The following is a 12,348-nucleotide window of genomic DNA, read 5'->3' as shown; positions in this document are numbered from 1 at the left end:
TTTATGGACTATAAAATCTATTAGACCATCCAAAAATTATAAGTATAAACTTAAAATATGATATTACAATACAAAACTTTTTAGAATATAAATTAAATACTGAGTCAAAATAATTATGATCGGATTTTTTTCAACACCAAATCAAATCAAACTAAGTTACTGGTCGAATTTTTTTCTCAATTTTACTCGGATTGTTGATTTGGTCCGATTTATCAATTTTCTTTGTACGCCCCTGATTATAGCAATAGAAGCTCCAAAAACTCTTATGTTTTAACTGACAACTTGTTTGGATGGTTGTTATTTGTATGTATTATGTATTGTATTGTTACTTTAAATACAATATTTGTTTTGATTGTTACTTAAATTTTATTGTATCGTATCGTTTTAATCCGTCGTTACGTAATGGTGGAAAGTGTCACTTTATGGAATGACCGATTTGGTGTGGTGGCATCGTTTCCTTATTTTTTTCTCTCATCTTACCCTTTTTTTATTATTAAAGAACTCTATTTTATTCTTTACTCTACCTTTTTATATAATAATATTACTTCGTACCTTATTTTTTCTTTATAATATTGCAAGTTTTTTTTCCATATTGTTAGTGCATAACATCATGAAACGACGGCAAACAATACAATTTATTCAAATATTATATACATCAAAACGATACAGTACAATACAATAGTATACGATACATTATGAAACGATATATAATAATCATCCAAACAAATTGTAAGCGTTCTCTCGCATACTTTTACAGAAATACTTTATGTTAGATTGCCTCAAAGTAGTACTTGATAAGAATCTTCTCAATATTTCAAATCAATTTTGGAAAATTGACACTAAGTGACAACATATAATAAAATTTGGTAAACTTTTGGCTTTAGATTAAGTTTGGCAAAGGCCGCCTAAAAAAATTGGCATTGTATAGCCAAATCTCAAAAAACAAATTTAAAAAAATTACTACCTAGTTATTCTCTCTTCCCAATCCCCATAACCCTCTCTCTACCTCTTTTTGAAGTACTGAATTTTTCTGGATATATTAAGTTTAGCCGATATTAGATTATTAAGGTTAGCCGATATTAGATTATTAAGTTTGCCCAATTTCAGTAAACTCGTTACAACAAGAATCGACTATTACCCCATTTAGGAATTCTTGTTCTCAATTCTCCATTCTCCGCTCATCTGTTTCGTGAAATCAGACTTTCTGTTGTTCATCTGCCGCTGCGGTACTGCCTGTGACGCCGGTCGCCCAAGAACCAATGTTAATAATATTATGATTTTGGACTTCGGTTATTGCAAAACCAATCAAATTATAGCCTGCACATTTGCGGCATGGTATTTTCACTAATATTTACAGAATTTCATGATAAATATTTTGTTTACCAATTTTTTCTAAGCAGAAAATAGCCCAGTTTGAAGGTTCAATATACGATAAAATCGAATTGAAATCAAACCGAATCCAACAAGAAAAAATCGCACTGAACCGTCAAACTTTGGTTCGGTATTTGGTTCATACAATTTTAAAAAATAGTTCTAAATTCTAATTCCCATCTTGTATATCAACTTATCTGTAGCATATATATGTATATATATCCATAAGAACTTATGTGTTATATACAATGAGATATACAAAGAAGAAAATTAGATTTTTAACATACATTTTGATATACATATTATTTGATGTGTTATATACTGTGATATACAAATAATACAATTATTTTTGTGTTATACACTTCGATATAGAGACAATAATAAATTATGGACAACTGAGTTGACATACGGCGCCAAATTTCCATTACTTTTTGCTAATACATTTATTTATGAGTTTTTTTACACGTTTGATCATTTTCTTAAAATTATTTAGGAAAATAGAATCAATTCTAGCTTATTCCATAAATAGCAGATTTTTTTACATTAGCCAAATATAAAAATTATGTTTCAAAGTAATAAATTAACTGCACAAATTACGGGATCCATTTTATTCTTATCACCACATTTATCAACCCTCAGCCTAATTTCTTATCTCTCTTCTTTCAACCCTAAGCCACAACTCCATTAATCTCTCCACCACTTGCCTGCTATAACACTACCAATCAGAAATCAGTATGATTTTTCTGGTAGCATATGGAAACACTTTGTGCTATTAATGTGGATCAGTAGATTTTGATTGCCTTATTTATTCTTCGTCAATACATGTTTGACCACATGGAAAGCTATTTTACAAATTAGGGGCTATTGAAGTTGATATTTATGTTTCTCTTTATCTTTTCTTTTTTGTTTATTCTTCATGTACTTCCTTCTTGTTTCTTCTCTTAAAAAAAAAGATGTGTTGAATGGTGTTTTTGAAGATTGACTGGTACGGTGGTTGAAGGTTGTGTATGATGGAGTTGTGGTGGCAGTGGTTTAGCCTTGAGGTTATATATGAGATGTATATATACTGAATATATAAAATAATTCAATAAATATACAGTAAATTGACTTATTAAATTTAATATATCCTGAATATACATCGTATATGTTCATGCATTAAAAAAATATATGTATAAAGAATTATATACTACGTATAGCTAAATAATATAAATACTATTCCAATAATATTTATATTATATACTTCACAATTTTTTTCTCAAAGAATTATATAATCTGTGTATACCATTAAAATACATTGTATATGATAGTAATCCACAAGTATATATAGTATAATCTGTATATACCATTAAGATATACTATGAATATATACTAGTAATATATTCATATATAACATTATTATTCATCATGTATTTAATAATTATACAACACCATGAATTATTAAATTTAATATACTATATGTATAAAACTTAGAGGTAAAATCAGTTACGTGAAGGAGGAATGAAGTAAAGAATAAGTTGAAGATAAAAGTTGGATTGAATAGGCGCAAAAGGAAAGGATTTAGGGTGGGGAAGGCTTCAAAAGTTATGTGAATTACTATTAATTACTAATCCCTATTTTAATGGGATTGGTCCAACATTATAGGTTTCTGCTAGAAATATATTTAATTAGCTGCTGTATTTGTTAATTGCCTACTAGAATTCACTAATATTTTCTTAAATACTGTCTAAATATGTTTTTTCCCCTACATTTATAGGCCAGACGGGACCTGATTTCAAAATGGGCCACAGAAGTTATAGAAAAAAGAGGAATTTTTATAAAGTATTATAGTTTAGAGTCTAGTTATCATATATAACTATAGTTTGTAGTTAATATATCAATTTTGATGTATCAAAACATACACTCGTGCTGGATACAGTCACGATAGGTTGTAAGCATTCGCTCAATTTTCTTGTATCAACGCATGCAATTGCGCTAGATACAGTCACGACAAGTTGTGTACCTTCACTTAATTTTGTTGTATCAACGCATGCAGTCGTGCTAGAGACAGTCATACAGTCACGATAGGTTATATGCGCTCGCTCAACATACTGTATTTTCTCTCCCATACAAGGACATACAATGTAGATATATACAAAGAAGAAAAAGATATAGCTTTCGCTTATCAGCGCATGCATATTGCTCAATAGGCTGTATTTTTTCTTATACAACGAAATACATTGTAGATACATACAAAGAAGAAAAATAGAAGGTATCACACCTCCTATTTCCCGAGGAATAGGGGAGTTTTTATAACATACAGTTGTCGAGAAAGAAGAAGATGACCCAGATCTATACTAATGTTCTTCATATAAATACCCGTCACTAAATAAAATTATCAAACAATTTCCTCCATGCATTTCCCACTACCTCTCACAAAACAGAGCTGCTTCATCTCTCTTTTGCCTTGGCCTCTAATTGTTCCTTCTCTGGAATCTCTCAGAATAGTTTCTCGTATATCTTCAATGACTGGTGGAGACGTTAGAAAAGTATGTTATTTTAGAGCAAAAATATTGCTAATATTAATCCGTTCATAAAATATTACTAATATTAGCCAATTACTTATAAAATACTAACCCAATTAACTATTTGTATGCTTCTACCTCTCTTTAGTCTACGTCCTCCCTCTTCCCTCTTTCTCCCTCAAGTAGCCAATTATCAAATTATAATCACCATTACAGCTTCCACCAGGTGCCCGATCCAAGGAGTTTGTTTATGTGAATGGTGAAATTTTGTGATATATGAAGTAAAGGAATCTAATAAAAGTAATACTTGTAAAATTGTGAAATTTATAAGATTCTACCAGGTGCACTAATCAATTTAAGAAGCCAAAAGATCAAGGGATTTTCTTCAATTAATTTTTCTTCTTCGTGTATGGTTCTTCTCCAGTAGCAACCACAACTATTGTGTATGTTTAGATAACGTGGGGTGGCAAGCAGGAGCGGGTCGACATATTTGGTGGCCTAAAGCCATATATTAATATGAGGCTTTTATTTTGTTTTATTTTTGAAAAATCATCATATATAATTATTGAAGTCTATCTTTTAAATTTTGAGATGAAAATTATAAATTATTTGTTATAATTGATTTTTTCTAATAATTCTTTTTTTAATTAAAAATTTACCCAATCAGTTAAAGTTTTCTTAAGACATTGTTGATTTTAGGTAAGATTTTATTAATTTTAATTTTGAAAAACTTCTTTCGAGTGAGGCAATAGTTACATGAATTTTTAATGTTATTATATAAGTAATTCATGCATTTAAAAAAAGAATCAAGCCTCTTTATCTAATTAAATATATCAACTATGATGTTATTTCTGATAATAATTCTATGTACCACTCTATATCTCTGTTAACTTGTTCTTTGAATATCTTTATCAATTGTTTTATTATTTTTGTACAATCTCATTTATAAATTAATCTGTACACTCATATGAAACCTGATTCTATGTTGATAATTTACTACTTCAAATTACTTATTGAACTGCATAAAATGAACGAGAAAGAATATGAAATTTACTTGTTTCAATGTATTTAAAACTTTATTTTTTGACATAATAATGACTACCTTGGAAGAGGGGAGAACATGAATAAAAGTATTCATTTTTAGTAAGAAAGAATTAAAGAAGACGCATAATTTCTTATATTCCCGCTACTTATGTCCAATGCAAATGGTCCAAAAAAGTTCTCCATTCACGGACATGCAAACAATAAAACAAAAAATTGCCTTTCTTTTATAAATATAATTGTATTTAAGGTGAATGTCCAAAATCCAACTAGTCGTGATGGCACCTAACCCAACCCGCTAGGTAAGCCAACTAATAACTATCCAATTCCAATAATATTTAATAAGACAATTAAGTAAAAGAAATTATCTGAATCTTATACATTTCCCAAGGACTGGTAGTACAAATCATGAACTTCTAAGATTAGAATATACAAAGTTGGTATGAAATAAATACACCATCTATTCGAATGTACATAAACAGATTGTTATGAATCTAAGGCTACCATGAACAAGAGGCAGCTACGACCGGAACACAGGTACATCTTCAAATCCAGCTCCGTCGATCTCAGCAACGTCAGCAACCAACATCTACACGCAAGGTGCAGAAGTGTAGTATGAGTACAACCGACCCCATGTACTCAATAAGTAACAAACCTAACCTTAGGTTGACAGTAGTGACGAGCTGGAACAAAGGACGGGTCCAACACCAATAGCCAACAACAATTCATAACAACGTAAATCAAGTAATAAAAGAAGTAACTCAGAGATAGAATGCTCAGCTTAATCATGATTTTTGAAAATAGTTTTGCCTTTCAAGTATATCAGTGAAAACCCAAGTCGTTTAGCGAAGTTGCCAAAAATATGAGTAAGTTTGAAAACAGTTTTTTTCCCAAAAATCCTCTCAACAATAAATAAGATGTTCCATTTTTCTTTTCTAGAGAGAAAGTGTAAAATACATCTCTATACCCATATGTCAACATGTGTGAGAAGTCATGAATGACGTGACATCGTACAGCATAAGGAAAGTACATCTCTATGCCCATATGTCAACATGTGTGAGAAGTCATGAATAACGTGATACCGTACAAGATGAGTAAAATACATCTCTATGCATGTATGTCATGTGCGCATGCCAATGCAATGTATCTCAGAGATGAACTCATGTACTCACACTCTGAGAATACTCAATCTTACTGTCTCACACTTTCCACTCATCATGCTCAATCACTCAATACTGTATATGGCCAATCCGGCCCGGGAAGATCCATCCCGGAATATATATATCAAATGACCATTAGTCACTCAGTACTATGTACGGCCAATCCAGCCCGTGGGGAAGATCCATACCCAGGTATAAATTCTTCGGACAAGATCCATGTCCAGGGAAGATCCATTCCTCAATATAAATCAACCGCGCTCACTGGGGATGTGTGCAGACTCTGGAGGGGCTCCTTCGTCTCAAGCGCTATATCAAGCCAATCATGGCACAAATCAATATAACCTGCTGCGGCGTGCAGCCCGATCCCATAATATCACTCGCACTCAGGTCCTCGGCCTTACTCAGTCATCAATCTCTCCAGTCTCTCGGGCTCACAATGCCATGAAACTAGTCCAAAATGATGATATGACGTGTCAATAAATGGTAACAGAGATTGAGATGTGATATGCATATGAATACGTATGACTGAGTATGTAATGTAATGAACGCAGATAACTCAACAGCAGAAATGACCTCAGTGGGTCCCAACAGGATAAGCACGTAGCCTAGACATAGTTTCTAACATGGGTCACAGCTCAATAGCTCAAGTACGTAGATATTTCATGGTTACAGATAAGATCAGGTAACTACACAGTATCACAGGAATAACAGAGTCACAATTCACACGGTGCACACCCACACGCCCGTCACTAGCATGTGTGTCACCTCAACACCAATCATATAGCACGTAATTCGGGGTTTCATACCCTCAGCACTAAGTTTAGAAGTGTTACTTACCTCGAAGAAGCCAAATTCCAATACCGAGAAAGCCAAGAGATGCTCCAAAAATGCCATCTCGTGGGTACCGACCTCCGAACGGCTCAAAATTAGCCAAAAGCAACTCAAACACATCAAATAATGCCAAAGGAAACAAACCCAATCGATAAAGGTTGAATCTTTAATAAAAATCCCAAAATCGGCCAAAAGGTCCAACCCGGACCTGCATATTGGAACCCGAAGAAACTCACAAAATCCAACAACCCATTCAATTACGAGCCCAACCATACTAATTTCACTCAAATCCGACTCTAAATCTGTAAGGCCCCGGAAAATTTCTCTAATGATTGAATATTTTAAAGTACGCCAACGATATTTGGGAATAGCGTGTTAGAGTATTATAGGAGACCCATGGGATAGAACCACATTATTTCGAAATGAAAAGTATATTCTTAAGGTTTGTTTAAACATACTAAGGAGTTTTGTGAATGGAAAGAATTCGTGTGGAACAAGTAGGATACATTAAGTGGAAAGGATGTCTCAATTCGCATAAAATCCTACTTCAAACGTATTTTGCTACCAAACTATAACTACTTATGAGGTGATCTGCCTATCAAATTAAAGTCCTTTGAGTCTAGTTTCTAACACTTTAAACCGTTCGTCATTCGGACATTCCTACAAGAAGTTATGATCAAATACCCAAAGGCTGGCCTGTAGCTCGCGGGGTTGGTGTAAGACCAGGTTTTAGCCTGGCGAGGCCAGGTGTAATACCAGGCTTTAGCCTGGAGAGGCCAGCCAAAAGCCAGGCTTAACCAGGCTTTAGCCTGGCGAGGCTAGGGGTAATATCAGGCTTTAGCCTGGCGAGGCCAGCCAAAAGCCAGGCTTAACCAGGCTTTAGCCTGGCGAGGCCAGGTCTGTAGCCTGGTCCGGAATTTTAGAAATATCCATTCTTTTATTGTTATAACCCGACCCAACTTCAATAAATAAGCCTTGAAGCTCATTTTGGAGCAAAAATCTGATATTGTTAGAGAGAAGTGAGAGTGTTCTAGAGAGAGGAAGAAGCTCAAGTGCTTTGTTCATCAAGATTTTGTCCAAGCCTTGAAATCCAACAAGAAATCCCTCAAGTTGTTCATATAAGAGGTAAGGTTCCATACCCTAGTTTTTAATTTTGAATTTGGGTAAAATATGGTTGATTTGGAGTATGATTCTTGGGTGTGATAGTATTATTTATACATTCATGTACCAATAAGTATTTATGGGGAGATTGTTGAGCTCAAATGGGTAAAGATTGGGTTGTGAAGTGAAAGAAATCTTGTGGAAGAATCTTGTAACCAATTTGCACATATATTGTTAGATAAAATGCTCAAATGAGATGAGACCATGAATATCTTCCTAATAATGGTTCAATTTTGTTATGTCTCAAAATAGATTGGGATTGCTAGAATTTCCAGAACGTTATAGTAATTTAAGGAAAGCTCAAAGCAAGGTATGTTGGCTAAACTTTCTCTCTTGGAATCGAATTCCATGATGTTCCCGTAAGTTCCAAGTATGTTTGTCTCAAGTTCCTTATTCTATGTTCCGAGTTGTTCCCAATAAATTCGATTGTCCCGAATAAGCAAAGTGATGAGAATTGTGTAATCAAAACTTGTCTCGAATATTCCTATCACATTATGTTACCCTTTGGGAATGTGTTCGGGAATGATATATGTATTAAAATGCTATGTCTTTGAGTCATGTTCCAAAATAAAGGTTATGAGGCCATATTGTGTGAGAAAAATCTTAATATTCCTAAGATTTTTAATTGCTCATAGGTGTACCTAAAGTATTGATTTGTAAATGTCTTATTGTTGATAATCTATAAAGATGGTTGGAAGTGAAATAAGTGAATTGGGGATATAGAGTGTGGCCAACGTGCCAAGAATTTAATTTATGATTATGGCTAGTAGTGCAAATGATTTGAGAGGATGTGATAAAGAATATGAAATGAGACTCGACTCAATTATTTAAAATGGACTTTGAAAATAGAATTTTCTAAAGGCTTTTGTACTCAATTCATGCCCATAAGTGGCTGCTTTAGCTAATGCTTTGCTTTATAAATATATTCAGGGTGATTTGAGTTCTATATACTCCTGTGTTGAAATTGTACATTGTCATTTCTGGGGAAGAGTATTGCAAGAATAAATGGTGTATTGATTGTTTATGATTTTGATGTGTGTTTCAATTGCTGGTTGGTATGCCTCATTCTTTGGGAAGAAACCATGTGTGTTTGAAGTTTCCATTTCAAATGGATTTGAAGTATATGATTTCCGAAATATTCTACATGTTGAAATTTGATGGTGATTTTTGAAATTGAAAGGGGTGAAAGTGTGGAATATAAAATACGGCCATTGTGCCATGAAAGAAGAATCTTGTGTATGGCCAAGAGAGACAATGAAATAATATATGTAAATGACTTTGATTGTTAAGTCCCCAAGAGTCATGAACCCAGATAATGACCTCAAGAGGTCAAAGGAGTGAATAATAAGATGGAAGGGAGATGTCCATTGATAAATGACGATGAACCTTAAGAAAAGGAATTGGGCCCATGTGCCATTGAAATCGACTTATTGATTTACCATGCATGCGCTAATGTAATGAGTTGTGTTTTTCCATGATAAGCATGAACATGAACATGACATATTCCAATGATATGAGTAATTACGATGTTAAATGTAATGACAAACTATGTTGCTTTGTGTTTATATATGGTATTGTGATTGTGATACACCTCCACCCGCACGTATTGGGGTGAGGAGGTAGGACCGCTTTGTGTAGGGATTGTGGTATTGTAGAATACACATCCACCCGCATGTATTGGGGTGAGGCGGTAGGACCGCTTTGTGTAGGAATTGTGGTATTGTGGAATAAACCTCCACCCGCATATATTGGGGTGAGGCGGTAGGACCGCTTTGTGTAGGGATTGTGGTATTGTGGAATACACCTCCACCCGCAGGGCCGCTTTGTATTGGGATTCTGGTATTGTGATACACCTCCACCCGCATATATTGGGGTAAGGCGGTAGGGCCACTTTATGTTGGGAGTCTGGTATTGTGATATACTTCCATCCGCTTATATTGGGGTGAGGCAGTAGGGCCGCTTTGTGTTGGGATTCTGGTATTGTGATACTCCTCCACCCGCATATATTGGGGTGAGGCGGTATGACCGCTTTGTGTTGGGATTCTGGTATTGTGATATACTTCCACCCGCTTATATTGGGGTGAGGCGGTAGGGCCGCTTTGTGTTGGAATTCTGGTATTGTAATATACTTCCACCCGCATATATTGGGGTGAGGCGGTAGAGCCACTTTGTGTTAGGATTCTGGTATTGTAATATACTTCCACCCGCATATATTGGGATGAGGCGGTAGAGCCGCTTTGTGTTGGGATTGTAGTATTGTGATACACTTCCACCTGCATGTATTGGGGTGAGGCGGTATGGCCGCTTTGTGTAGAGATTGTGGTATCGTGATACACTTCCACCTGCATGTATTGGGGTGAGGCGGTATGACCGCTTTGTGTAGAGATTGTGGTATCGTGATACACCTTCACCCGTTTATGTTGGGGTGAGGCGACATTGCCGCTTTGTGTGAAGGTGGTTATAGAGGATCCCCGACTGAGTATCTATAAATGTTAATGGAAGCTCTAAATAAATTTTCTTGACGTTGACGGCTATCTAAGCCCATTTATTGTTGCTATGATTCATCGTATTCATGTCGAATTTCTAAGCCCTTGAATTTGTGTACTTGTATTATGTAAGAGAACACTGTGAACGGTCTATGAGACGCATATGTGTATAATATGATATGTGAACACTAGTTTTGTGAACATCGGTATTGTGAACACTGGTATTGTGAACATTGGTATTGTGAATAGTGGTATATCGGTGTTAATGATCTCCCAAACAAAATCGTATATGAAGTTCGTATTTTGGAAAATTATCATGTTTTTAACTAGACATTTGGATATTGTGGATTGTGACTATTTGTTTCTATGTGTTGCCTTTTTTTGATATGGGCATTTATTTTGAAAGAGGATTTTTAGCTATATATACTAGTGCTATTCGACAGTGCTAACGTCCCTTTTGCCGGGGCGTTGCATCTTTTAATGGATGCAGGTATACTTCTATATGATGATATGGACCTTTGATTGGGATCTTCTTCACTACTCAACTTATGGTGAGCCCGCTACAGTTCTAGTGGGTGTTTGGGTCTAGTTCATTTTATGTATATAGGTATCCATTGTCATAGAAGCTCCATGTACACTGTGGGTCATGTAATTAAAGATTTGAGTTTTGTCATGTATTTATGTTCACAGTATTTACAGCTATTTATAGAGCTGTGTAACCACCACGAGAAAGAAAATATGGGCCATTGAGCCAAGTGTATTTAATATGAAAGTCAAGATTTTATTATGTTATGGTAAATCATGCATGAGTAATGATGAGAGGTTAATGTAAATTAGGCTTGCTCAACTGGATTTACTCGGTTGAGCGCCGGTCGCGCTCCACGATTTCGGGGCGTGACAGAATCGATGTTCAAAACTCAAAAATTTACTTTATAAAACTTGAGGCTAAAACCCCCAATTTCTCTTTTGGAACCCTCAATAAAATACCGAAAACGAAGATAGATTCATGATATAAAGTCAAATATGAGTAGACAACACTTACCCCAGCCCACATGGTGAAAATTGCTTCAAGAATCGCCCCAATCCGCGCTCTATAGCTCCAAAAATGGTTGAAACCCCCGAAATAGAGTACTTTATACTTCTGCCCAGGCATCCTCTTATGAGAACGCGGTAGAAGCCTCGCGTTCACGAAGCACAAACCCAAACTGCCTCACTTTACACTACGCGTTCGCGGTCAAGCCCTCGCGAACGCGATGAAGAACACTGCCAGCCCTCCGCTCAACACTACACGAACACATAGCCATGGATGCGGATGAGAAGAACACAACTTCAACCCATCGCGAATGCGACCAAGGGAGCGCGAACGCAAAGAACAAACCTCTACATTGACCAAAATACCCATCGCGAACGCGTTCCTCCATCCGCGATCGCGAGGCACAACTGAAACACCAGAAAACCAGCAATCTCATGCAACTCTGAAATAGTCCGAAGCCAATCCGAAACACGCCCGAACCCATCGGGACCCTTTCCGAACATGCCAACAAGTCCCATAACACAACACAGACATAATTGAGGCCTCAATTCACACATAACAACAACGAAATGATAAATCGCACCCCAAATCAAACTTGATGAACTTTGAACTTTTCAACTTCCATAACTCGTGCCGAAACATAGCAAACAAACTCGGAATGAACCCAAATTTTGCACACAAGTCCCAAATGATATAACAAAGTTATTCCAATTCCCGGAATCAGAATCAGAATCCGATATCCTCAAAGTCAACTTCCGGTCAAG

Source organism: Nicotiana tabacum, chromosome 21 (assembly GCF_000715075.1).
Source record: "Nicotiana tabacum cultivar K326 chromosome 21, ASM71507v2, whole genome shotgun sequence".
NCBI classification, from domain to species: domain Eukaryota; kingdom Viridiplantae; phylum Streptophyta; class Magnoliopsida; order Solanales; family Solanaceae; genus Nicotiana; species Nicotiana tabacum.
This window is presented reverse-complemented; position numbering follows the sequence as displayed.